This window comes from Argiope bruennichi, chromosome X1, assembly GCF_947563725.1.
Source record: "Argiope bruennichi chromosome X1, qqArgBrue1.1, whole genome shotgun sequence".
Lineage (NCBI taxonomy): Eukaryota > Metazoa > Arthropoda > Arachnida > Araneae > Araneidae > Argiope > Argiope bruennichi.
Genome location: NC_079162.1, coordinates 18,264,913 through 18,289,642, shown reverse-complemented (window position 1 = coordinate 18,289,642; position 24,730 = coordinate 18,264,913). Strand labels below are relative to the sequence as shown.

The window sequence follows — 24,730 nt, the reverse complement described above, 5'->3', positions numbered from 1 at the left end:
AATTCTGTTATAAATTAATGTATTATTAACTAGCTGAAATGATCCAGTTATCTTAAAACAATTAGAATCGTCTATGTCTGTAATAGTTAAGTTCAGATGTATTTTTTTGAGAATAGAATTTTACTATTTTAGATTTTCTTTTACAATTTATTGATTTTCATTTCAGAGCTATTTTTAGTATTCTTTGCCTGGAATGAATGTATCAGAGAATTAATATGATTTCCAAACGTATATTTTAAACTTGCCGACCAGTTGATTCATAGTGATTAATGGTTGATGAAAATGTCAATTGTTTCCACAACAAATCATTCTGAAACTTCAAATTTTTATATCTCTCTGTATATATATCTCTATATATAACTTACATTAGCCTTACACTGTTTTTTATCATTGTGCTTTGCACTTGCCCAATTTTCTGTCTATACTTTATACACATAATATTTATTTTTGCAATTAACCACAGGAAAAATTAGCAATACTTTAAAATGGAGGCACTTTAAAAAAATTTCCAACATGGCTTGATTTTGAAGTTAAACCTTATTTGTAAATACGAAAAATATTAACAAATTTATTTCAAGCATAGCTAATATTAAAACCTACTCGACATGGAAAAATATACCTAATCTTCATATCCTGGTTACAAGATAAAGAAAAAAAAAAGCAAAAACGAAATATTCGTAATAACATTGCGAACGGTTTTATGTTTCTTTTCAACAGTGAAATATTTTGTTGCAAAATAAGTTTTTCATAAATTTATTAATTATAGAAGAAAAAATTGTATGGTAAAAAATTTGGCATTATTAAAAAGATATTTTTTTTATTTTTATGATGCTGTGAAGACTATTTTTCTACCGTAAAATTTTGAAAAGCTATCGCGAAAAGCGACAATTTTTCGTTTAATTTTTGATAAATTAAAATTATAATTCAAAATTCCAAAAAAATAGCTCTAAAAAGTATATTTCTATCCTCCAAATTATGCATTTACCAAATTAGATAGGTATAAGTCAAACGATTTGGTTTGTACAGACTGAACACATGCACACATAGACAAATAAACAAAAGATTTTTCCTTGTGTTTAAACATCAAAATTTAGTTAAAATACTTATACATTTTCTCGCCAAATATTCCTGCCAACAGCTGAAATGTTTTTAGCAAACCTAGACTAATCACTCCCTATCCCCTTTTTTTTCAATGAGTTACGAATGATTTATTGGACGTTTATGACCTGCAGGGATGAGTCCCAATACCATCTAAAAAACAGTACCATGAATGGGGGGATTAAAAATATGGAGCATTATCGATTTTGTACAAAAGATAATCTGAAGATGGGGCTAAAACAGAGAGCTTAAATCATACATTTAAGTGTTCACAATTTTCAAACTTGTTTGACGGAACATGTTAGAAAACGAAAAACAAAAGTAACAACAATTGATTATCATCACAAGATAATTTCAGTGTTGAAATCTTCATCAGCTACAATGCATCTTTGGTTTGATGCTGCAATTTCACGTTGCATTCGCAGCATATCAAGTCGCACATCCCATAATGTTGGCGGAAAGATCACACACACGTTTTGCTTGAGGTATCACCACCGGAAAATGCTTATTGGAGTCGAGCCAAATGAGCTTGGAGGCCACTCTTTGAAATCCCGTAATCGATTATTTGTAGGGATGTGTGCTTCAGGTGCTGCTAGTTTGCTGTCTTTTGCGGAGTAGCTCCGTCATATTGGAATCATAGGTTTGTCTAAAAGAAAACATTTTCTTCTTCTGTTCACATTGCATGATGTCATAGTTTCACAACTTCATTTCTCACAGAAAATCACGATCAAACAAATGGACACTTTTAGAGTTCAGTTTTTAACATTAATGCCCACAAAGTAATTTTTGTAATTAATTGACTAATATTTTATAATTGACTTTTTTATCTTTTATCTCCTGCCACTTTCGAGAAAGGAATGCTTACTCCTTAGTTTGTTGCAAAGAAGTGTTGCAAATAGTCTCATTGCTTTGGAAGTAGACACTGTACTATACCTAAATACCGTTTTAATGACTGTAGCTGAAGTCGTTTGGAAGCTCTGAAGAGGGGTAAAGGATTTAAAACAGCTTTCTTTACATTTATTAGTATCATAACTTTTAAACGGATGTTAACAAATTTTAATAAAAATCAAATATGCTTATAGATACTTCCACTAAATTTGTTTGGTACTGAAGTATTTAAAAGAGTCATGAGCTTAGACATTAGATAAAATGTAAGGAAATTTGACTGCGGAAAATAAAGGGCAATGATTGCATCTACTTAGCGTTCTTATGGCCGACATTCCCGATCAAACCAGTAGTTTGATGGCAAACTACACCTTCCCATTTTTTTTTCGCCTATTAATTTAGCCTATTCCCTCTCGCACCACTACACGCGAATCTGTCTATTGCTGGTTGCTCCGATTCCCTCCAACTCCTTCAACACCGCCTGCTCCGATAAACTCGGTAAAACCTACATCATTCTTACTATTTATTTGTATGGGAAGACAAAGAAGAAATGACGTGAACAGTAACTCTTAAATAAGAGTCGCTACGCCCAGACGATTTTATTTAATGATCTACCATTGGATTGACTGTTCACTAACGAATATTACCAGAAAATGGGCGATAATGCTTACTTTCAGTAGATTAAATTTATTACTGATTTAGTTCAAACTGATTTACTTTTTTGAGAAATCTAAAAATATTTTCAATAAAAACTTTAATTTAAAATTATGCAGAATAAAATAGAAAAAAATGAATGGGATTTTATATTTAAATAATGAATTATACTTCACATATTTTACTTCATTTGTAATAAATTCCTGAAAGCAAAGGTGTTTTTTTTTTTTTAAATAAAGGAATAATCTATGTGTATGCCACAGTCATTCATATGTGTTTTATAGAAATCAATTTTGATTGTGTCATTATTGCAATTATTATTATTATTAATAATTAATTATCATCATGAAATTCTTTCGGAAAGAAGGCTGATAATATTCCCATATCTTTGTTATTATTAATAATTAAAGAAAGTTTTTATTTTAAAAATATAAATAAAAATATAATGTCTAATTCCCAATATAATTTGAAATTTTAAATAGTATTACTAATGTATTAATTAAATAAAAAGAAATTTTCCCAAAATTGAATTTTAACTTAGTTATACGGAAGTTATCATTTGCATTGAATTAAAATGGAAGGATGGAGTTTCCGGCCCCAAAAAGTCTGTTTCCTTTTAGAACGTTTTTTTACTAAATATGCTTGCATATGTTGATTTACTAGAACTTTTATTATTGGTGCTATTGAAGAGTTTTTACGTTTTACTTTTGCATTTCCCTTTTGAAATCCATTTTGATATAATTATGCTGTAAGGAACAAACTTGAAATTATATGTTTTGAAATAAAATGAGGAAATATGGCCAAAAATTGCTTATATATTAATTTTTTTTATAAATGTCACATTTAATATAAAATTTGTTGTGCAATGAAGTAGTTTTATATGACAAACTGCACCGACACACATTTCTCACTAATGAAACCAAAAATCAATAAGTTGACAGCTGGTTCTTTATTATAAAATTTCGTTCAATTTAGATCATGCATTTAAATTGACATTTATATGGTTTTCATATTTAGTTTTGAGTTTGTGTTGTTGTTTCTTATGGCACTTAGACAAGCTCGATGTTATAAAGACAACGAAGTTTTGAGTTTGTGAAATTATATGAGATAATAAATTTTTTTCTGGTTATACCATTTCTTGCTAATAGAAAAATTAATTTTAAAATTTTATGCACATAATTATATTTATTACAGAATTATTTTTTAAAAAATCAACAAATTTCTTTACCCTTTTTGACCTTGTATGCATGTATACAAAATTTAGTTCAGTTTTTCGTTTTTTTAAAAAAATATTTAATATATCTCCAATTTTAATGCTCACGTGTTAAAAGTATAAGGTTTATATTTTATTTATTTATTTATTTATTTTTTGAGATAAGGTATAAAAATTTTCGGTAAATGTTTTATTGACTTATTAGCAATGATGAAAGCATAAGTACAAAAAAATCATAATAAATTAAAATTAAAATTAAATTTGCAAGTTTACTTACCATTTGATGAAAAGTTTTATTTCAGATCAAATTTCAAATGCAGGTCAAAATTTCAAAATGAGCTTTGAATTATACCTTAAGATTTTTGCCTTCTTAATTCATTTTCTTTTCCACAACATGTACTTTTATGTTTTCAAAAAAATAAAATTTCGAATTTTTATTTCTAAACACCTTTATTTCTTCACTTCTATTTCATAATACATTTTTCATTAAATTATAAGTTTTTAAAAAAAATTTATGATGAAGATTACTTTAAGCTGAAAATTGGCTCACCCGTCATTTGATCTCCATCTAAATTTTTATGCTCATCAATCTAGATATAATTTCTGATTCTTCTGAACGTATATGCCATCGGTAATATCTTTCGATTGAATTTGGAGGCATCGCTTAGGAAGCATTTCAGGAAGGATCATATATATTGTTGGAACCTTAATAATTTGATTTATTTCAGATTGTATATACATTTTTTTTCAATATGCTTCTATACACTATCAAAAATAAATAATTTTTCAGAACTTTATATCTCTAAAAATATTGTTTCATTTCAATTTCGTAACATATTTCTTATTTCTTAATTTTATTTTGCATTTATGATAAATATTATTTTTAGTGATAGATGTGTCCACCCTACATTAACTAACTATTTTAATTTTGATGTTTATCGAATCGAGTTTGTAATGCTCAAGAGCAGAGACAATTTATCCTGGAGTATTATTTCCCTGCTCGTTTCAGTAGCCTGAAAATGAAACTGGTTCTATGCTAATAAAATGGGCGATGTTAATGGCAATATGTCAATAAATATGGAAATATGGTGGATTGATAGAGGTTTTTTCTTGGGTTTATTTCAGATTATATAATTTGATAATATATTGCACTTCTTTTACACCTTTTCAGAATTTATAAATGTTTTTCTTTCCCCCCCCCTTTGAATCTGCAGTCCCTCGAATTGCCTATAAAATTTTTCCAGTTTAAGTTATTTAAAATATTTTATCTTATTTTTCGTGCTAGTTTTTCCATTTATAATTGTCTTTTATATAATAATTTTTAATATTCTAATTTTCAATTTTATAATTTGATGTTCACAACATACCGAAATTTTGATAGAATAACCAGAAGTTTTTATTAATATTTAGAAACATATGTGATTTATTTGGAAGTTATATTTTCGATAAATTTATATTAATAATGACATATATGGACGCATTTTTCTTTTATTTGTCCAAGTATTCTAATTGCCTCAGAACTGAAAGACTTTTCAAAATATTTTATTCTTCCATATATATGCTTACACTTCATAATCTTTAATATCCATACACGTTTCGGAATTAATATTTCGAATTTATGAAATTTTATGTTCAAGCTTCTTGATCTGGAATCATCTAACCTAAAAATTGAGTTCAAATTATAGTTTTCATATTTAAACTAAATCTACCACTAATGCGCTTCATATAAAAATTTAAGTTATTTCCATATCGGATTTATGTTTCACAGCTTTGCAATTTCAACTTCCTGATTCATTGAAAGTGCTTAACTTAGCGCGTGAAATATTTCAGTACTTTGTGTGGAGGAAGAAAGAGACTGAAGTTTCCTAAATTAGAATTAAATATTTTAGAAATTAGTTCATTATTGTGGAAATAAAATATTATGATATACTGAGAAATAGCTAAAACGAAATGCTATTATAATATCTTCTATTGGAATTATTATATCATTATATTTTAACTATTTTATTAGAAAGGAAAACATGAATATTTGTTGTTGCCGTTTATAATGGCACTTGCCATGCACAAGCTCGCTAACGAAGCCAGCGATTTTAAGCCAAGGGAGCGTCTCTTGTTTTAGTAGCGCCAATTAGGGCCAAGAGTACGTCTTAGCTACTCACACATCTCATTTGCTTGCACAACCCCTTTTTACAGGGGGGCACATTCACATATCTCACAGATAGAAAGGAGGAAGAACAGCCATGCCCGTACCGGGACTCGAACCCAGGACGCCCAGAACATGGGGAAGACGCGCTACCCCTATGCCAGGACGCCGGCACTCAAATATTTTTATCATATAAATGAAAATTTAGAAAGTAACTAAAAATTCCTCTTTTTATGGAGAAGTAATACAATTCAATGTGAAGAGGGGTTATTTATATTTAATTATTGCAATAAATAAATAGTAAAATAGCTGTATATCAAGAAATATCAATTTATGTTGCTCGATATATATATATATATATATATATATATATATATATATATAGAGAGAGAGAGAGAGAGAGAGAGAGAGAGAGGGGGGAGAGAGGGGGGGAGAGGGGGGGGAGAGAGATAGATAGATAGATAGAGATATATAAACATGCATCCAACATATAACATATGTTGATGTAAAAAAACAAGCAAATACTCATCATTAGGCGATGGAAAAAATCCCTTCAATTTTATTTTTAGCAATATATTACAGATATTTTCATAAGAAAATTACCTGCATAATGTGCTGCGAGAATTATCCTTCTTGATGTAGCAAGAAGGATAAATGAGGTAGGTAAGTGTTCTGAATTTCAAACATCAGAATTTAGGAAAATACCATCAAACAAATTTTCTTTTTATGGTATCTGTTCTTAACATTAAGGGCTCTCTTCTCACTAAATAAATGATGCCGCATAATTTTGCAGTTGCTTCTTATTCGTATCGCATTCTGTTTTCTATACAAAGACACCAACTCCGAAAGTTTTCGGAAAATGACGCCGTCATCACACAATCATTTTACTCCATCTAAACTTCAATTTTATGACCAAAACTATTATCGCTCTGAAGTACGTTTGAGAGGTTAAGGACCCTCTACATAATATACCGCCTCAAACAACTCCGACAGAAAATATTGCCGAATTTTAAGAATTAATTTCTTTATTTTTCTTAAAGCATTTCTCTTCCGATTCACTGCTGAATTATCTCATCGCAAATGCAAATACAAAATGATACAGCTACATAGATATATACAATTCTTAATATTTTCCTGGTCTTAGATTGAATAGAGTTTCATACAAATATGAGCATTTATATGTTATTAAAATGTCTTATGAATTGTCATATACATCAATCATTACTATAACTACGATATCTTTTTTATATGAATTGCTTTCATTTCACTTTAATAATATTTACTTTTCTCTTAATAATATTTGGTACAATAAAAAAAATTATATTATTAAAATTAACCACAATTTTTTTTTAATTCGTGACTTTATAGTTCTTTAAAATGAAATAGAAAGTGAAAGGTAGAAATTGAGAAATTTCTTTCCGCGCTATTTTACAAACCAACTTCAAAGAAGTCCAATTTAAAAAAAAATGAAAAGGATGAAAGGCTTTATTGCTATAAAATGATCACACCCCAACTTCTCGATCATAATAAAAGTATAATATGAAGGCTAAAATTAGATATGAGATGAAGAATTAATACCTAATTATAATAAATAATTCAAAATAATAAAAGAAAAGTTCCAAAGGAAAAATAAAATATAATCGTAAGGAAATTTCCTAGGTATTTAAGAAATGATAAAAATAAAGATAATAAATATAAAAGATAAAAATAAAGATATTAAATCGCATTTACAAATCGTTAGATCTGGAAATCAAACATAAACTTTAAGGACTTGTGCAAAATGACTAAAATATGCATCAAAAAATAATGAGAATGTAAAAGATTCTAAGTCTCATGGAAAATGATTATATTTACGAAACGATGAAAAATATTTGTACACGAAAATTTAATAAAAAATGGATTAACGGCATTGATTCAAAGTTATAAGAGGAATAGGCCTTATAAAGGGAATAGAGTTAAAAAAGTAATTATCATATTAGGTAATAAAAGGGAATTTTTCGAATTATGTTTCTAGCTCTGTAGCTGATCGCTGTAGCCTCATGGAAGAATCTTAGAGTCCGAACTTGGAATTGCGCGAATTCAGTTCTTCATAAAATCCGTCCGGTGTTATACACACTTTCGCTGATGTTTAGAAAAAGGGTGTCTGCTTAGGTATTATCTTGTCAACCTTCAGCTTGGCATCTGACCTTTGATACAACTAAACTAAATAAACCAACAGTGCTATACAAAGATACATTTAAATACTTATTGAATCAGCGCCAAAGTCGCTCGATTGAAAAAATGCACAATATTACGAAAGAAAGAAGATTCTTTTTTTTTTTATATATATTTTACTGAAAAAAATGAATTGATTTTATGATGAATGAGAGTTATTAGGAAATACGTGAGGAACTGACAAGATTTTATTTTTCTTCATGCATTTTTGTAAAAAGTAAGAAAATAACATATTTGAATAAAAAAATCTCTCCGAAAATTACTTTAAAAGACATTTCCTGCATTCGTTTATTTGGCAGTGTAAAAGAGTGAGAAATAGAGATATATTGAAATTTTGAAACATATAGAATTGTATTTTTACTTGAATGAGTATAATATTTTAAATTTTTTAAATAGAATTTTATAAAAAGAATCAGGCATGAATAAACTTTACAGATTAAAATACAATCTGCTTAAGTTTCTCTTTCATTTGTATTTTACTCTTTCATTTCACTTTGCTTGTTTCAGATTTGTAGAAATAGAAACGATTTTCCACTCACTGAGTTCTAGAATCAAGAGTTCTTTATACAATTTGAGTATTTTCCAAATCAAATTATTAGTTTATCGATTCCTCTTTATACAAATGGTGCTATCTGATAGCGAATATCAGAAAAATTGATTTCAAGATTCAATAATATGTATAATAATAAATTAGAAATTAAACACCAAAAGAAAAAAAAACCCACTTTTTAGTACACTAATAAAAGAGTGTTTTAAAAAACTATTTTCATTAAATTTATTTTCTATGGCTTAGTTTTCTATATTTTGTAAACACGTAACAATATCACTACCATTGAATTATAAAAATAGATTCAGTTTTGTCTTCTTATAAGAATAAAGAGTCAAAATATGCTATTATAAACATATTAAAGGAGCATAAGAATAAATGTACAAAGTATAATAATTAACAATGTAGTTTGGAAGATGTCTCATTCATTTTCATTCAACAATGAAAAAAAATTCGGAATTTCGGTGGTTAATTTATTCAAAATTATACAACAAAATTCATCTACAATTGTTACCAAGATAAATATAATTTTTTTATCTTGCTTGTTAAGATGAAAACAGATAATATTTTTTAATCACACACAGATCTTTAAAGAAATAAAATGATAAAAAATTATCGCTACGCAACCTCTTATTAAATATGTAGTCTTCAGAGCTTCAAGTGAAAAAGGAAATATTTTTATAATTAATATTCAGTTATTTTTATATTTAGGAGGGATGCCTTTTTCTGTAGAAAGTCTTTTCTAATGATTTTGCAAATAAAGATGTTCCTTTGAAATAATATAAATAATTTTTGAAATAATATAAAGCATCTTTCTGCTTTATCTACTACTGCTTCCTGCTTCTGCTTCTATACAGAACTCTACTTTCATAATTATATTGCTAGGAGATAAAAGCAAATATTAAAAATATCTAAACACAAAATACATGATCTGGTATCGAAATATATCCGAAGAGAAAGCAACAACAAAAAATTGTAAAAATCTTTCTAAACGGAGTTCCATAATAAATAATAAAAAATTTTTTAAATACCACTATGTTGGGCACTAAAAGGAAAATATTTGAACATTTTTAACTCTTTAACTTATAGCTCAGTCTTTTTAATATTATTAATATTAAAATCAATTTTCTCTCTAGTTTATTACCAACTATCGTCACTCGAATGGAATTAAAATTTCATTAAATGAATTGACAAATTGATAATTAAGCTTTAAAAATATTAAACGGAGCATTGTGATCAAGAATGCGCCAGTTTGCAAAATTTCAAAACAGGAAGAGAGTGAAAAATCGATTCTAAAATTCCATCCAACCAATTTAAATAAAGGTGTGTAATACAATAAAAATGCTTTCCATGTTTATTGGAAAGTTCATGATATAATACAGTAAGTTACTATAAAACAAAAGAATTTCGTAAAAGTTTAACAGTATGGATAATTAGCGGATCTCATGCTTTAACTACGAAGGATCCAAAAAATGTTGCAGCTGTCTTATTCGTACTGGGGACTGTTATTGACTGTCTTGTTCCAAAATAATATCAATTCTGTGAGAAAATTCTCCGTGAGTATATCTTTCAATTGCTCGCAAACACTGAAAATATTAAATGGTGAATTAGAAAAAATAATACATTGTTAAGTATCAAATGATAACACTGTGTTCAAATTAAATCCTCCCCTTCTTCCAGAAGCGTTTTTCTCAGCAATGATGCGGAACTTTGCAAAAATTTTGCATCTGAGGGGCAAGAAATCAGAAGCAAATATTCATTTCAGACAGTTTCTATAGTTTATGAAACTCAGTTTTTCAACGCTATTTTATTTAGCTTTCTTTTTACAGCGCAGACGCAAAAATAATTGAAGACATTTCACTTATTAAAGAAATTATAAAAACTGATCAAGAAAAATGTTAGGAAAATTTAGCTGTGATTGTATTTAAAGATAATCTCAGAATTTGTAATTTTTAAAGATTTTATTTTTTATGAAAGAATTTGAAATATGGCTGAAATTACGAATCATTTCATTCTTATGAAGCTTCAAACTTAATTGCATGTAATGGAATTAAACCATATAATGATTTCTTACATCCTTTTCAAAACATGAAACGACGAAATAAAATGCAATCTTGTATTTCAGTGTGTAACAAAAATACACCCTTCTGAAAACTATTGCACTGAACAATTATGTCATAATTGTTCTGAACTATTGTTATTTCATTCCATAATTCTAAACGCAAAGATGAGGTTAAGGAATATACGATTATAACAAAAAAAACAACTGTAATTTCAAAAATCTAGTATCTGGGGCAAAGAGTAGAGAGCAAAATGCCGTTATTTAGGTCGAAGAATGCTCTTAATAGTATTTTTAATATCATCTTTAATTATATCTGATTCTATTATAAGGATTATTCTGACGTGATTATGCATTAACAATATAAATATTCATATCCATCAATATTCAGAAAAGATATACTTTTTACAAAACTAAAAAAAAAAAAAAAAAAAAAACATTAAAAACCAATTTACTTTTAATACTTTTTTTAAAGCTTTCGGTTTTCGTACAAGTAAAAAAAGAGTTGTTTTCTCAGTATTTACAAACAATTACTTTGTATGCGCTAATAATTTTTTTAAGTTCATAGAAATAAAGAGTATTAAATGAAATTTCATTTTGCTACAATCTTCTGTTCTTGATTCTTTTATAAAAATCTAAATCTTATTTATATTCCCATAATAATTTAATCCATTTATTTGAAAAATTCAATTTTAGTGCAAGAAAAATGTCGTTAGTGACTCGGTTCAATATTTTTATTTAACAAACTATCTGAATACACAGAAGTGTTTCTATTCAGAAATAATTTTAATGAATTTCATTTTTCTTCATATTATGTCCATTGATTACTAAATGAATTAATTTCTCCTTCACGCTCGAAATGCTTCTTCTAAAATGCTAATTCATTTTATTTTCGTTTGATTCACAATTATGTTGTCAATAATAATATAAGTAATCCTTACAAAAATGAGTCATTTTAATTCCTATTTTTAGGGCCTCTTGAGTTTTTTCAACGTTGTTTCATTCATTAAATAAATGCTATAGATTTATATGCATCCTTTCAGGACACAGGATAAACAGAGTTTGGAAATTAATTCTAATACTTCTTATTATATTTTGCAATATCAAGAATATTTTTGGGGCTTTTTAAAAAAATACATGTCTATCTAAGATAAAATCGAAGAAAAAAAGTCATTTCAAATCTCATATTGCTTTGAGATGATCTTCATTTTAAAATAAGCTTCCGCTCTTTTTCTTCTTATTTTTAATGAGAAGCATACTCTTTCATAAAGTATTGATAATTAAATACTTCGAAATGATGCAGGGCTCTTTAACAAGGGAAAAATTTCTTTCTACAATTTTTTAACCCAATGAAAAGCCTTTTTTTTTCTTTGATGAATGTAATAAATACTCTGCAAAAACGAAATTTGCAATTAGGAAAGTTACCAGTGTCTTGGAAATTTCTAAAATTACTGCAAAAGAAGAAGACTTACTATTAACAACCTAATCCTGGAGAATGGACTGGCATTAACTGACCACAAAAACTCTTTTTTCCTACGAAGATAATAAAATAGCATTAAACGTATTTGAAAAAAAGTAAGTTTTTTCATATCAAGGAGGTTTTCAGCAAAGTAAAACCTAAGAAATTCTAAAAGGAATATTTTTTACGTTATACAATGGCATGAAGCTAATTATATCATAATATAGATAAAAGTAATATTGGCTAGGTAGGTATGCATAGATTCTCCTCCTAAATAACTGGAACGAATTCAATCAAATTCGTGCACTTATTATTTATGATGTGAAAAGGAATATATTTCAAACTTTAAAAGTTAATTACATATTCAATTAGCGAGAAATGAACCCGTCTTTTTTGCTTTCTCGTATACGAAGTGCAATCCTCAAAAAACTCCATCTCGAAATTTCGAAGAATCTCCGCGTTTTAAACCTCCCTGAATTCGAATCAGACATTTGTGGAAAATGTCTGTCTGTGTTAAAGGAAACTGAAAAACGTTTTTTTTTTTTTTTTTTTTTTTTTTTTTTTTTTTTTTACTAGACGGATGAAATTCGGTACATGATCTTTGCAGTAGATTTTTATCAAATTTTGTGCAAAATCTATTTAGAGGAAGTTTGTCTGTCCGGCTCTTCGAATATAAGTTAAAATGATAGCTACAAAATGGAGAGAGCTAGATGGATGAAATTCAGTACACAAATTTAACATCTTCATTGTAGATGCCTATCAAATTTTGAGGCAAATCCAACAACGGGTTCAATGTTTGTCCATCTGTACTTTCAGAAACGCGATAACTCAAAAATGCAATGACTTAAATATATCAAATTTGGTATGTAATTTTGTGACTGTGTAAAATTCAATAGGAAAAAACGCTTCTAAAACCAGACTTCCCCTTTATTAAAGAGTTTGTGAGAAAGTTTTGGGAAATCACTCCAGCTGATGTTTTAGTAACTTAAGAAAAAATTAATCCAGCAGAAATATTTTAAAATCATCAAGTATATAAATTTCGTTTCTCCACACAATTTCTTTCAATTATTATTATTATTTTTAAATAAACGCATTAAAATTAATGACAATTTTGAACTACTGTACTATTAATTTTTTTTAACTTCTGCTTTATTTCAATATTTATCTTTTTTGGCTGTATATATCTTTCTTATATATATCTTTCCGTTTTTTAATCGCTTCAAAGAAATTATTGTAAAAACAGAAAAATCAAGCCTAAAAACAGAAATAAGTCAATCGATCTAAACAGTCACACGATATGTAAAGCTCTTGTGATCAAATAAAACAGATGTTCGTTGATAACAACTGTGAAAAAGTAACTAATATTTTGTTTTTTTATTTACATAAACTTCGTAAGAAATTATATCGAAAATAATTCAAGCCATCCTAAAATTACAAATTTTATCTTTTCAATGACACCAATTTCATTTTGAGCAGTTTTTCTTTTACTAGTTATGAATTTTTTAGAAAAATTACTTTGAAATAAGGAAATTTATAAGTATTCCATTTGAGGGCTACTTTACTTCTATTCATTTTAAATTACTTTCAATACATTATTCCATACTTACTTTAATACATTTATTTTAATACATATGTCTTCTAAATTATTTACATATTATAATATTTTATACATAAGTAGTTTCAACCTCAAAAGTATTATATAGGAAATGATTTTAATCCCGAGCAATGCCTTATATATATATATATATATATATATATATATTCTTGAGGTGTCCGAGGGGACACCTCGAAAATGAGGATGGGAAATTTCTCCACCCTGGTGAGAGAAAAAATTGTGTGAGGTGACTACCTCTTACCAATGACGGGACGTGCGTCCTACGGGAGGGGTTGTACCATAGTCGGTGATGGCCCTTAGGGATTCAACCATAGTTCCTGTCTATGCTGTCGCGATGTTCGATCAATCAGATTGTTCCGTGTACCAACGGTTGGGTCGGAGCAGTCGGATATAATATATTAACTAGTGTCTTTAAACAATCTCAGAATACATTATTAATCGAATATTTATTGTATTCAATCGAATAATTTCAAATTATTAAAATTTCTAATATTAAGGACAAACTTTTGTTTTTAATGAATATAAATACTTGATTCGTAATTTCAATAACGTGATATTTTCTAAGGAAAAGGAATATTAATAATAAATTTGAATGAAATGAAAAGCTCCCTCTTCACTTTGAAAGAAAAGTGTTTTTTTTAACTCTACAATGTAAAAGTAGCACGTCTTCTAGAAGTTAGCGAGGCGTCCTATTCAAGCAGGGGTCGTTTTTAAATTTTTCTTTGCCAGTTTAAATTAAAGTCATTAGTAACGTAATATGACAAAGGTCGAACATGAAGAACTCCTGTCAAACATATGTTTCTGGAGAAAAAATCTCTTTCACTCGAGAGGATGAGTCAAGTATGCATCTTAGTTCTCCCATTTTTAATCAAGGTCACATGAATGCGAAATGATTTTAAATCTATTTATGGCACATTATTGATCTACATCAAAATAGATCATTTTATTGTAAAACGTTATAATTATTTGATACGATGATATTCATGATTTTGAGCAAATCACCACGAGCACAACTTATCATCATTCCTTATACGAAATAACTAGATTTTTGAAAAAATTCAGGTGAAAGTTTTGCATACCTAATTCAAGTCTAAGAACAAAACCACGATTATGTTAACTTTCTATTGCAAATTGATTCATTTTAATCAGTTAACTATCCTGATTACGTGTGTACTCACACAGAAAAATAATGATGAGATGCAAATTAATTCTTAAACTCTGTGATAACTATCACTACTTTTAAATCTAGCAAAATACGCAGTTCTGTTTTGAGATAATGATAATCACCACAGCTTTGACGAGAACAACACCTGAGCTGGCAACCCCCTCTCCAAACTTCCACGCCACACCAATGGACGAACATTTGACCCTGACGGAATTATCAGACCCGCTTACACGACGGTTCTTCGGTGGAATCGGGCCTGAAACTTGAAACTTCCGGCTCCGCGGCCCATTAGGCCACAAAATGTGAGAAAAAGATTTTACATCTTTATTATTCTTTATTCTTCTTTATTATTCATCTATGCCAATGATATTCCTGCGATTTTAGAGTAATTTTGTTAATTTTAAATCTGGCATTGATTCAGTAAGATTCGTTACATTTTTTTGAGGTAGAGCGAAAATTACATTTCATTTAAAATATACTTTCAAATGACATTGAAACTGACAAATCCCAGTGATTGACTTTTTACTAGTTTTTCATTTTTTCAAGGCAGTGATCTAACGCAATGCCTAAAGACAGTCCATCGCTTTAAACGATTCCACGAAACGTAAAGCTCTTGCGAGCAAAACAATGTTCTTCGACAACATCAGCTTCAAGTAATGAGAAATTTTGCAACGAAAACTTTGGAGAAAATTTTTCCGAAAAAAATGTACATTAACTTAAAATTAAAGGTTTCGTCTTTACATCGATATTTCTGAGAAATTTTTTCTTTCCTTAGCTATTAATTCTTTTAGAAAACTTAATGTTGCTGATTTTCAAATAACGAAATTTATCGGTTAATGAAGTCATCTTCACGCCCCGTTTTAAAGCAACACTAGGGCTATTTGGGGAAGGACCTCGCAATCTTGAACCGACGCGGGGATGACGCTTACGCTTGGGATGGCGCTCCCTCTCTAAGTTTCCGCACCACACCGGCGGGAGGGCGGGTGTTGGAACCGACGGATTTGGCGTGCGCCAGGCGCACTTCTATGACGGCTCGTCGGTGAAATCGGGTCTCGAGTCTGAAGCCCTCCTATTCCGAAGACGAGACCTTACCATCAAGCCACCGCGACTCCCGAAATTTACCGGTACTACGTTTTCAGGGCTTTCTACCATTATTCTTAAAAAATTATCTTTTATTTCAATACATATATATTTAAAAGGATTTTCATATTATTTTGTACATAAATAATTTTGACATTAAAATTATAATATATGAAAGGATTTTTGATCTCAAGCAACGTCGAGTATATGAAGTAGTCAGTAATAAATTAAATCAATACAATAAATCCATTTAATCCCAAAGAATAATAAATACATAAATCAGAAGACATTCCCATACATGAAATGTATTGGATCACGTGTATTGCAATATTAATGAATGAAATAAATAAATATTTTTTTACAAATTAAAACAGATTATTATTAATTACATAAGTATTCAAATATAATCATATATTAAATGATACATGATGATGTTACAATAAATTAAATAAAATGAAAACTGAATAAGTTAATTCAATTGATTCATGAAAAAGTAGTTCTATAATTTCTTTTTATGAGTAGTTGAAGTCTCAGGTTGGAGACTCCAGCAATAATTTACCGTTAAGGCTTACTCAAAAACACAATTATCTATATGTGTGAACTCAGAGACGTAAAAAATAAAGTAAATAAAATTTGAAATTTCAGATATCAATTGGTTAAAAGAAAAAAACATTCACAATCGTGTAGATATACCCAGAAAATCGTCAAAAAATTAATTAAAAAATATCCAACAATATACAATATTTATCCAACTCTTGGGGTTTGAAGTTTCCTTTACAAAGCTCCATCTCATTCCTCGTTTTGGATAAAATATTGACTTCATTCCTGAATGTGAAGGGTTTTGATCTTGAAGTCCTATTTTGCAAGTGTTGGACTGATAAAAGAGGGAAATTTTGGAAAAAGGTTGTTACAAACAAGATAATAAGAAGAAATGCATCAATTGTAAAAGAGGTTATATTTCATTCTTGCAGATCTTGACGACTCAAAAATCCTGACTGCCTATATGAAAAGAGAACTATTCGAGTCTTGAAGCAAAATTTTATTTTTAAAACATGAAAAGTCCCTTTCAGGATTTTTTTAAGATCCTCCAAAATGAAAGAGAATGTGGTTCTAACGGTGTTTTTCCACGTGACAGATTTATCTGATGGTGAGAAATTTGATGTAAAGCAAACAGCAGCAGCGTAACTCTGCGGAAACAGAATTAACGTCGAAACAAGATTTCTTTTAAGCTGAATTCTATCAGTGGAAAACGTTAGTGGAACCAACATTTACAGTTTTTGAACCGATCGATTCCGATAGTTGGATAAAAATATGTACGAAACTGACAAGAGGAGGGTACGGGTTGGAAAATTTTCGGGCTGGGATTCAGAATAATGGTAATATACCTTTCGGATAAGTATTCATTAAAATTTTAAAGCACATTAGCCAACCAATTCCGAGAAAATTATCCTCAAAATTTTCAGAATGGCGTATGTCCTAATAATTTAGGAATGTCACTGAGCATATTCGTGAATGGTTTAGCACCTTAATCGAGAGATCAGGGGTTTGCCTTCGATTTGTTTTTTCTTTCAAAATGACAATTTACACATAGTTTTAATCAAGGATTTTCGTTTTGGATGCAAAAAATGTTCATTCTCCTCACTTTGGACTGCAATTTAATTTTTAAAATAAAGGTATTTATAAATTAAGGCAAATATTTTAAAAAAATTATCAAATTATATAAATTAAATTAAAAATTTACTGATAGTTCCGATTAATATGTTATCCGTTTTTGTATCTAAAGATTACTGTTTTTCTCTTAATGCTCGAATTATAATTTAATTCTTAAAAGGGTAATAATTATAAATATAAATGCATTACTTTTTAAAAAACTTTTTATTAAAAACATTACTTTTTACTTTTTATTACTACTTACTTTTTATTAAAAACATTTAAATCAAAGTAACAACATACTAATAGTCTCAATTAATATTACCTCTTTATCATCTTGCACAATTAATAAAAAGTGATTGTTTACAAGAGCAACATTTACTATTAAAAATATTTGTCTTTCTTCAAAAAGCTGGGCAGTCTACTAAGCATACTGTACTGTAAAATTTTCGACCATCTGCCAATGCATTCCATACCTTAGCCTTTACTTTCCATTTCTTTCAATTATGAATATGGGAAACCTTTGCTGACATAATTAATAAATCATTACCTGCTCTTTAATTTCCGATATTAATACGGTTTTGTAGAATTAGGACGAGCAATTTGACATTATTAAAATCCAAACATTTAAAACTTTTTATATTTTAAGACAATAGATCTTTAAATTATATATAAAGTTTTATTCATAGATATTTTAAAGTTGAAAAATTAAATCAGAATTATAATTCAAGTACCATAAGAATGAACATAATTTTACTTAAAAATTAGTAACATATTAATTGGAATATCTGGAAGTTGCTGATTTAATTTAAATAATCTTTATATTTTTTTTAAAAAAAACCCACATTTGATTTATAATAATTTTTCTCTTAAAGATTAAATTAAAATTCAAGAATCAGGAAAATGAACATGTATTTTTGCATCAAAAAAGGAAATATATACTAATTAAATCTATTTTAATCTATTAATTTGAAATAAAGGATATTAAAAGAAAAAAAAATCCAAGACAGAACTTTTGTCTCTCGGAGAGGCAGCAAATGCTGCATCTAATGGGGGGGGGGGGGGACGGTAGCCTGGTGGTAAGGTCTTGGCTTCGAAACCGGAAGGCTTCAGGTTGGAGACTCGATTCCACCCTAGAACCGTCGTGTAAGCGGGTCTGGTGCGCACTAAATCCGTCGGGGCCAAACATCCTCCAACTGGTGTGTTATGGAAGTTTGGAGAGAGGAGTTGCCAGCTCAGGTGTCGTCCTCGTCATCTGACTGTGGTTCATAATTACGAGGTCCGTTTTAAAATAGCCCTAACGTTGCTTCAAAACGGGACGTTAATATAACTAAACTTAGCTGCACCTAATATATAATCCATACATTCGGCGATGCTCACAGTTTATAAGGTGTTCGAAACGTTTCAGGGCTATTTTCTCGGAATTGGCTGGCTATTGTGCTTTACAATTTTAATAAATGAACATGTTAATTTTATAATTTCATTATATTAAATCAAATCCCTAACTCAATTTTCCACTCCGCGCCCTCCCCTTCTGAGTGTAAATTAGGTAGCACAATTTTCTTGTGTTATAATGATTTTAATCATGGACTTGGTGCACAACGAAGATGCCATGAACAGATCAATCATGTTTAGACTATTGGTCACCATATCATCAGAAGACTGCATTTCGTGTCATTCTCTCAGTCCCATACTCATTTTATTCTAAAAGTCGGTTTTACTAACGGCTTTTTCCTACAAAAATGTTGGATAACAAGCCATGGTTTCTAGTTTTGAATTTTCTACAGGAGATCAACGCTACCACTCTCCCTTTCATTTTGATACGAGTGCATGCTGAATATTTTTTATTCCATACTTATTTTTATCTTACGGAGTTGGTAAATCATTTTAACTCTTTAGTTCAATTTAAATTTATTTTAGTTATTTCATGCACTATCTACCAGTAAGTAATTGAACACCTGTGATAAAGAAGATAAATATAATTTATTCATATTCAATAGTTGGCAGAGCATTCACCTGTGGCAATCACAGTCTTAAGCATGAGTGCCATGCTTTCCACAAATATTTGGATGTTGGAAAGTGGTATTTTCTTCCATTCGGCTTGTAGAAGACATGCAAGTTATTCCACTGTTTTTGGATAGTTTCTGCACCCCTTTATTCGGCGATCTAACTCGTCCCAGAGGTTTTCTATAGGATTCAAACCTGGAGCAGGTCAGTCTAGTCCGTTCACCCCATTATCATCATGCCAATGCATGGTGGATCCCTGCAACATGGCGTTGTCATCCTGGAAATAACAATGATCTAACCCGTAAAATTGCCACAACGTAAAATTGCAATGTAGTTGCAATGTAGGGTTTAACATTGTTGTGTAGAATAGTAGAGTAGAAGTCGGCATTGAGCTTACCATAAATTGGGATGAAGGGTCTCAGTCCATACTATGAGAAACATCCCTACAAATAATTCCACTTCCGCTAAACTTTATTTAGACGCAATGTATTATGGCAAAAAGCGTTCTCCATGCATGCTGCAAACCCAGACTCAGCCATCTGACTAGTAGAGATTGAACCTTAATTCATCACTCCAGAGAACTTGTCTCCACTCATCCACGATTCAATTTCGAAGTGCCTTGCACCACTTCAAATCAAAGCCTTATGGGCGGTAGCACGACCATAGAAACCAAGCAAATCTGCTTCCTTGCGGAGAATATTTATCAAAACAACAGTCCCAGATGCCTGTTGGAACTTCTGGACTATGAGGGCCATCCGTTTAGTGCGGTTTTTCCGGATTTCTTTAGACAGCACAAGTCGGTTTCTACATTTTAGTTTCGTGGGTCTGCCGATTCGAAGCACATTCCGACGATCATCACTCACCTTCTACTTCTTAATCACAAAAGCCACTGTCGATTTTGGAATGTTTAATTCACTAGATATGTCCCTTAAGGATCGGCCGTTTCTATGTTATCCAATAATTACGCCTTTCTCGAGGTCAGACAGCTCTAAATTTCGTGGCATCTTGCATGCCACTAATAACAGTTATGTTTTCTACACGATATTTAAATACAGAAGGCATGACATAAATCAGGACCACAGATATTCTTATTTGCATTGGTGTCCAGATACTTACTTGTAGATACTCTACAACATAAAAATAAAAAAAATTGCTCTCTTCGCTTCGTCATTTGTAATTTAAGTATAATTACGAGATAAAAAAATGATGCCAGCTATTCATGATATGCTTGCCCTATATTTTCTTTGGTATGTTAAGAGCTTCTAATTTTGAAGGAAAAAGATTAATTTTCTGAAGTTTGCCATTCTCAACACATTGAGTTTCTTTCGAATAGATTTTCGGTTTGATAGAAAGTATTTTGTTCTTTTTAGTTGATTCGGCAATAATAATACAGAAAAATTTTAGACGATACTCAAGAAAATAAGCATGTGGAAACATTATAATAGTTTGGAACCTTTGAACTGTCACAACTTTTACCCGTTAAACTACTTTTTATAAAAATAGTTTTTGTTTCAAATTATCGCAAATTTTGCAACATCGTTTGTTAAAAAATTATATAAAATCAATATTCAAAGAATTTTTTTTTCAATTAATATATATCTGCATACTGCATTTACAGTTACAAGCTGAAACATGAATATTATGCGTTACTAAGAAACATAATTTAAGTAAGACAATTTCCCCTATTTTCTGAATGCATAGAATGTACATGAATTTTACGAATACTGCAGGCAAGACATACATTCTTGTGGAAAAAAATGTTTTCCTTTAAATATGCTGATATAGGACAGAACTTGGTTTTATATATCAATTTAAGAATAGGATTAAACGAATTATCCCATTTGAAGGCTTAAAAGGATACATTTACGGCGAAGTTGTTAAACAGAAAAAATGTCCATACATATTTTTAGCTTTGAAAAATTTAATTTCCTTCGTACAAATTCAGAAAATTGTAAATTTAGCTGTGCTTTAAGATTCCATAAAATGCAAAATATCATATTTTTCAAGAATTTAAATTTTTCTGAACAATTGTACTACTCCCTATTTACATTTAATCTTCTACAAACATTACTATTCATTGCAAAAGCTGGAAGGAATTCTTAAGTATCTCCGGTGTTCGATACTCTCGACTAAATGAAAACGAAAACACATTCTCAAAAGGGAAAGAAACATCTCGAATTAGATTGTATAGAAAACGGAGCAGTCAAGTGTTTAAATGTAATTAAATAACCATTTACTATATTGATTTCTTCTTGATGTTGAAATTATTACGGAAATGCTAAAGTGATGAATATAGATTTACTAAACTTTTTTTGCCTAATTTAATTGAATTAGCCAATTCATTTAAGCATTTTTTTTCACAAATTGAATAAAGGAGATTCGAAAAGGCATCTAATAAATGATTAGGATGAAAGGTTATTGAGCTATTAATTGGCTGAGGCAGAAAAACACCATCAGTGTTCAAAGAAAAGCCACAAACTTCATATATTTTTTCAAAACCCACTGAAAAACAGACATCTTAACTGAAAATTTAAGTTTGTAAAAACTTTCTGTGTAGAAATTTAATTTTAAAAGAGTGATTTTCTATCATAACAAAGCATGAACTAAAAAATATTACAGTTTTGCGCATTTTTGCATTGTAACAATTTATTCTAAATTATAAAAAAGAGAAAGAGAACTAAGAGTTATTGAAACAGGCATTCGGACATCATTCTTTCTAAGAATAATTAATTACAGTTTTGATATGGCTTATTCAGTATCGGTTTTTAACAGCAAATTTAAAATATTTTGTTTAATTGTGAAATTCCACAAATCTTATTAGTCATTAGTTACATTTTTTTATTATTATTATTATTTGTCCAGTTTGAAATTGGAAAAAAAATGAACGGGCTACTGAATATTAGTTTTCAGTTGAACAAACACAAATATCAATTTCCAATTTGAAAATAAGGTTTTGATAAATGCAAACTTCTTCAAGTACGTTTATATACTGTAAATATCTTGCGAAAAATTTTAAAGGAAATATCATTGCATCAACAAGAACATGCAACGTTACTTCTGCAACGGGACAGGCATTTTAAATATTCTTGTTTTTATTTTATTTTATTTTTTTATATATAAAAATACTAGTTACTAAAGTATATATTGGTTTCAAAATTTTCTGAGTCTCTTGCAAACAATTAGAAACCAAATGCAACCAATAAAATTTGAAGTGAAAACAGTATGCAAGATCAAATTCCCACGCATCTCAAGGAAAAGCTTATTCAGCTAAGAAGGTGCTTATTTCAATTTTGAAGCATGCTCACAAAGACAATTTTGTAAAATTCGTCCCAATGAGAATATGATTTGTCAATAGTGGAGAGTTAGTCCGACGTAAGCAACGGGGAAGTTTCATGTGAAGTAAAGTTATTAGCTGCCTGTTGCTCTGGAGGCGCGCAAGCGGGAGAAACGGGAAAATATCCTACCTGTAGAAAGGAACGTCAGAAGCTCATAGTCCGCACCTATCCGATGGATTTGTAGATATGTGCGAAGAGCCTACCTCACTGACTCTCTTTATCAAGCCATGTGACTCTCGGGAGGGTCGCTCATTGGTCAGAATACAGCAGTTGACGTCATAGGCCCAGGATGCAGACCGAAATGAATCGTTACGCGGATGCTCCAGCAATGGCTACGTTCAATGAATAACATTGAATAAAATCTCGTTTTCTCTCTTTCTCTTCGCCACCTACAAGTTTTTGCTATCGATCCTGTCAGGCATGGATAGATTAAGAGAAATGAAGATGCACACTTTTTTTACAAAAATAACAAAGCGATCAAGAAACGTGCTCCGAATTTTTTTCTAAAACATTCCTACACATTGAGATTGATAAATAGGCACACCGATGCGGATGCGCTCCTTTTGAAATCATTTTTTTTTTTTTTTGTAACTGATCTCAATTTTATAAGCACTATAATATCAATTTCCGTTTGAGAAAACTAAAAAAGAAATTTCTAAAAATACAATTTTTGAAGCAAATGTTTGAAATAGATACGCATCACTTTTGTTTAGTTTTCAATGCTAATGATGAAATGCAATGTTAACGTTATTTTAAAAATTATTTTTTATTGCAAGTTCTTTTTATTGCAGTCTTCTTATTTTTAAGCTACTTTAATAGTTTCAAGCAATGAATAAAACTTTTCCCAAGAGATGGAAGCGACTTCAGAAATAGAAATTGTAAATAAAACTTTCATAAATTTAGTTTAGCTTTGTTTAAACAAAAATTTTATTTCAAATCATTCGTGTCATTTTTCAAAGATCTGTGCTTACATAAATATAAATTCACATTTCAACGTTTATTACAGAAACGTCAAAGATCTCAAGAAAGTGGATCGGAAATTTTCGCATAAATGTGACTCGTCATTGCTGAAAAAATTTTATCATCACTAAAAAAGAGAATTCTATGACAGAATGCCTAGGATGAGTAGAAACTAAGTCCTCATTTATCCAATGCACCAAACTTCAGGTATGTAAACATCACAATAGACGTCATATCTTTCTGTGAAGATTTTTTAACGAAATCCCATAGGGGACCGTCATTAAGTTGAATCTCTTTTGGATAAATATGCAAAAACTAATGATGCAAAAGCTTCCAAACTTTAGAATATAATTAAGAGGGCTTTTGTAATAAATTGTGTTCATTTTTATGAGAATAGCGCGTATACTCGTGGAGAAATGAAAGTTTTCATAAAAATAATCCCAAATTTCACCAAGTTTTTTGTTTATAATTTGCAGAGTTATCAATATAAAAGATTGTTCTTTTCAGGCACTATGACAAATTTAGACAAATGGAATTTCGAATATTACGGTATAAATTTTTAAAAAGAAAAATTTAGTTATTAAAATCTTTGATAGTGTTGTAGGTGGTCAGAAATAATGAAGGTATAAATGTACGAATGAAAAAA

At 29.5% G+C, this 24,730-nt stretch overlaps 1 protein-coding gene across 1 annotated transcript in view; it reads right to left on the bottom strand.

Annotated features, from left to right (window-relative positions):
- LOC129958806 (uncharacterized) overlaps positions 1-23,342 on the bottom strand; it is a 69,202-nt gene extending 45,860 nt beyond the window's left edge. The window contains exon 1 of the mRNA XM_056071495.1: positions 23,254-23,342. The gene's annotated coding sequence lies outside the window, so the exon portion shown is untranslated. The remainder of the gene's footprint in view (positions 1-23,253) is intronic.
- Between the last annotated feature and the right edge of the window lie 1,388 nt (positions 23,343-24,730).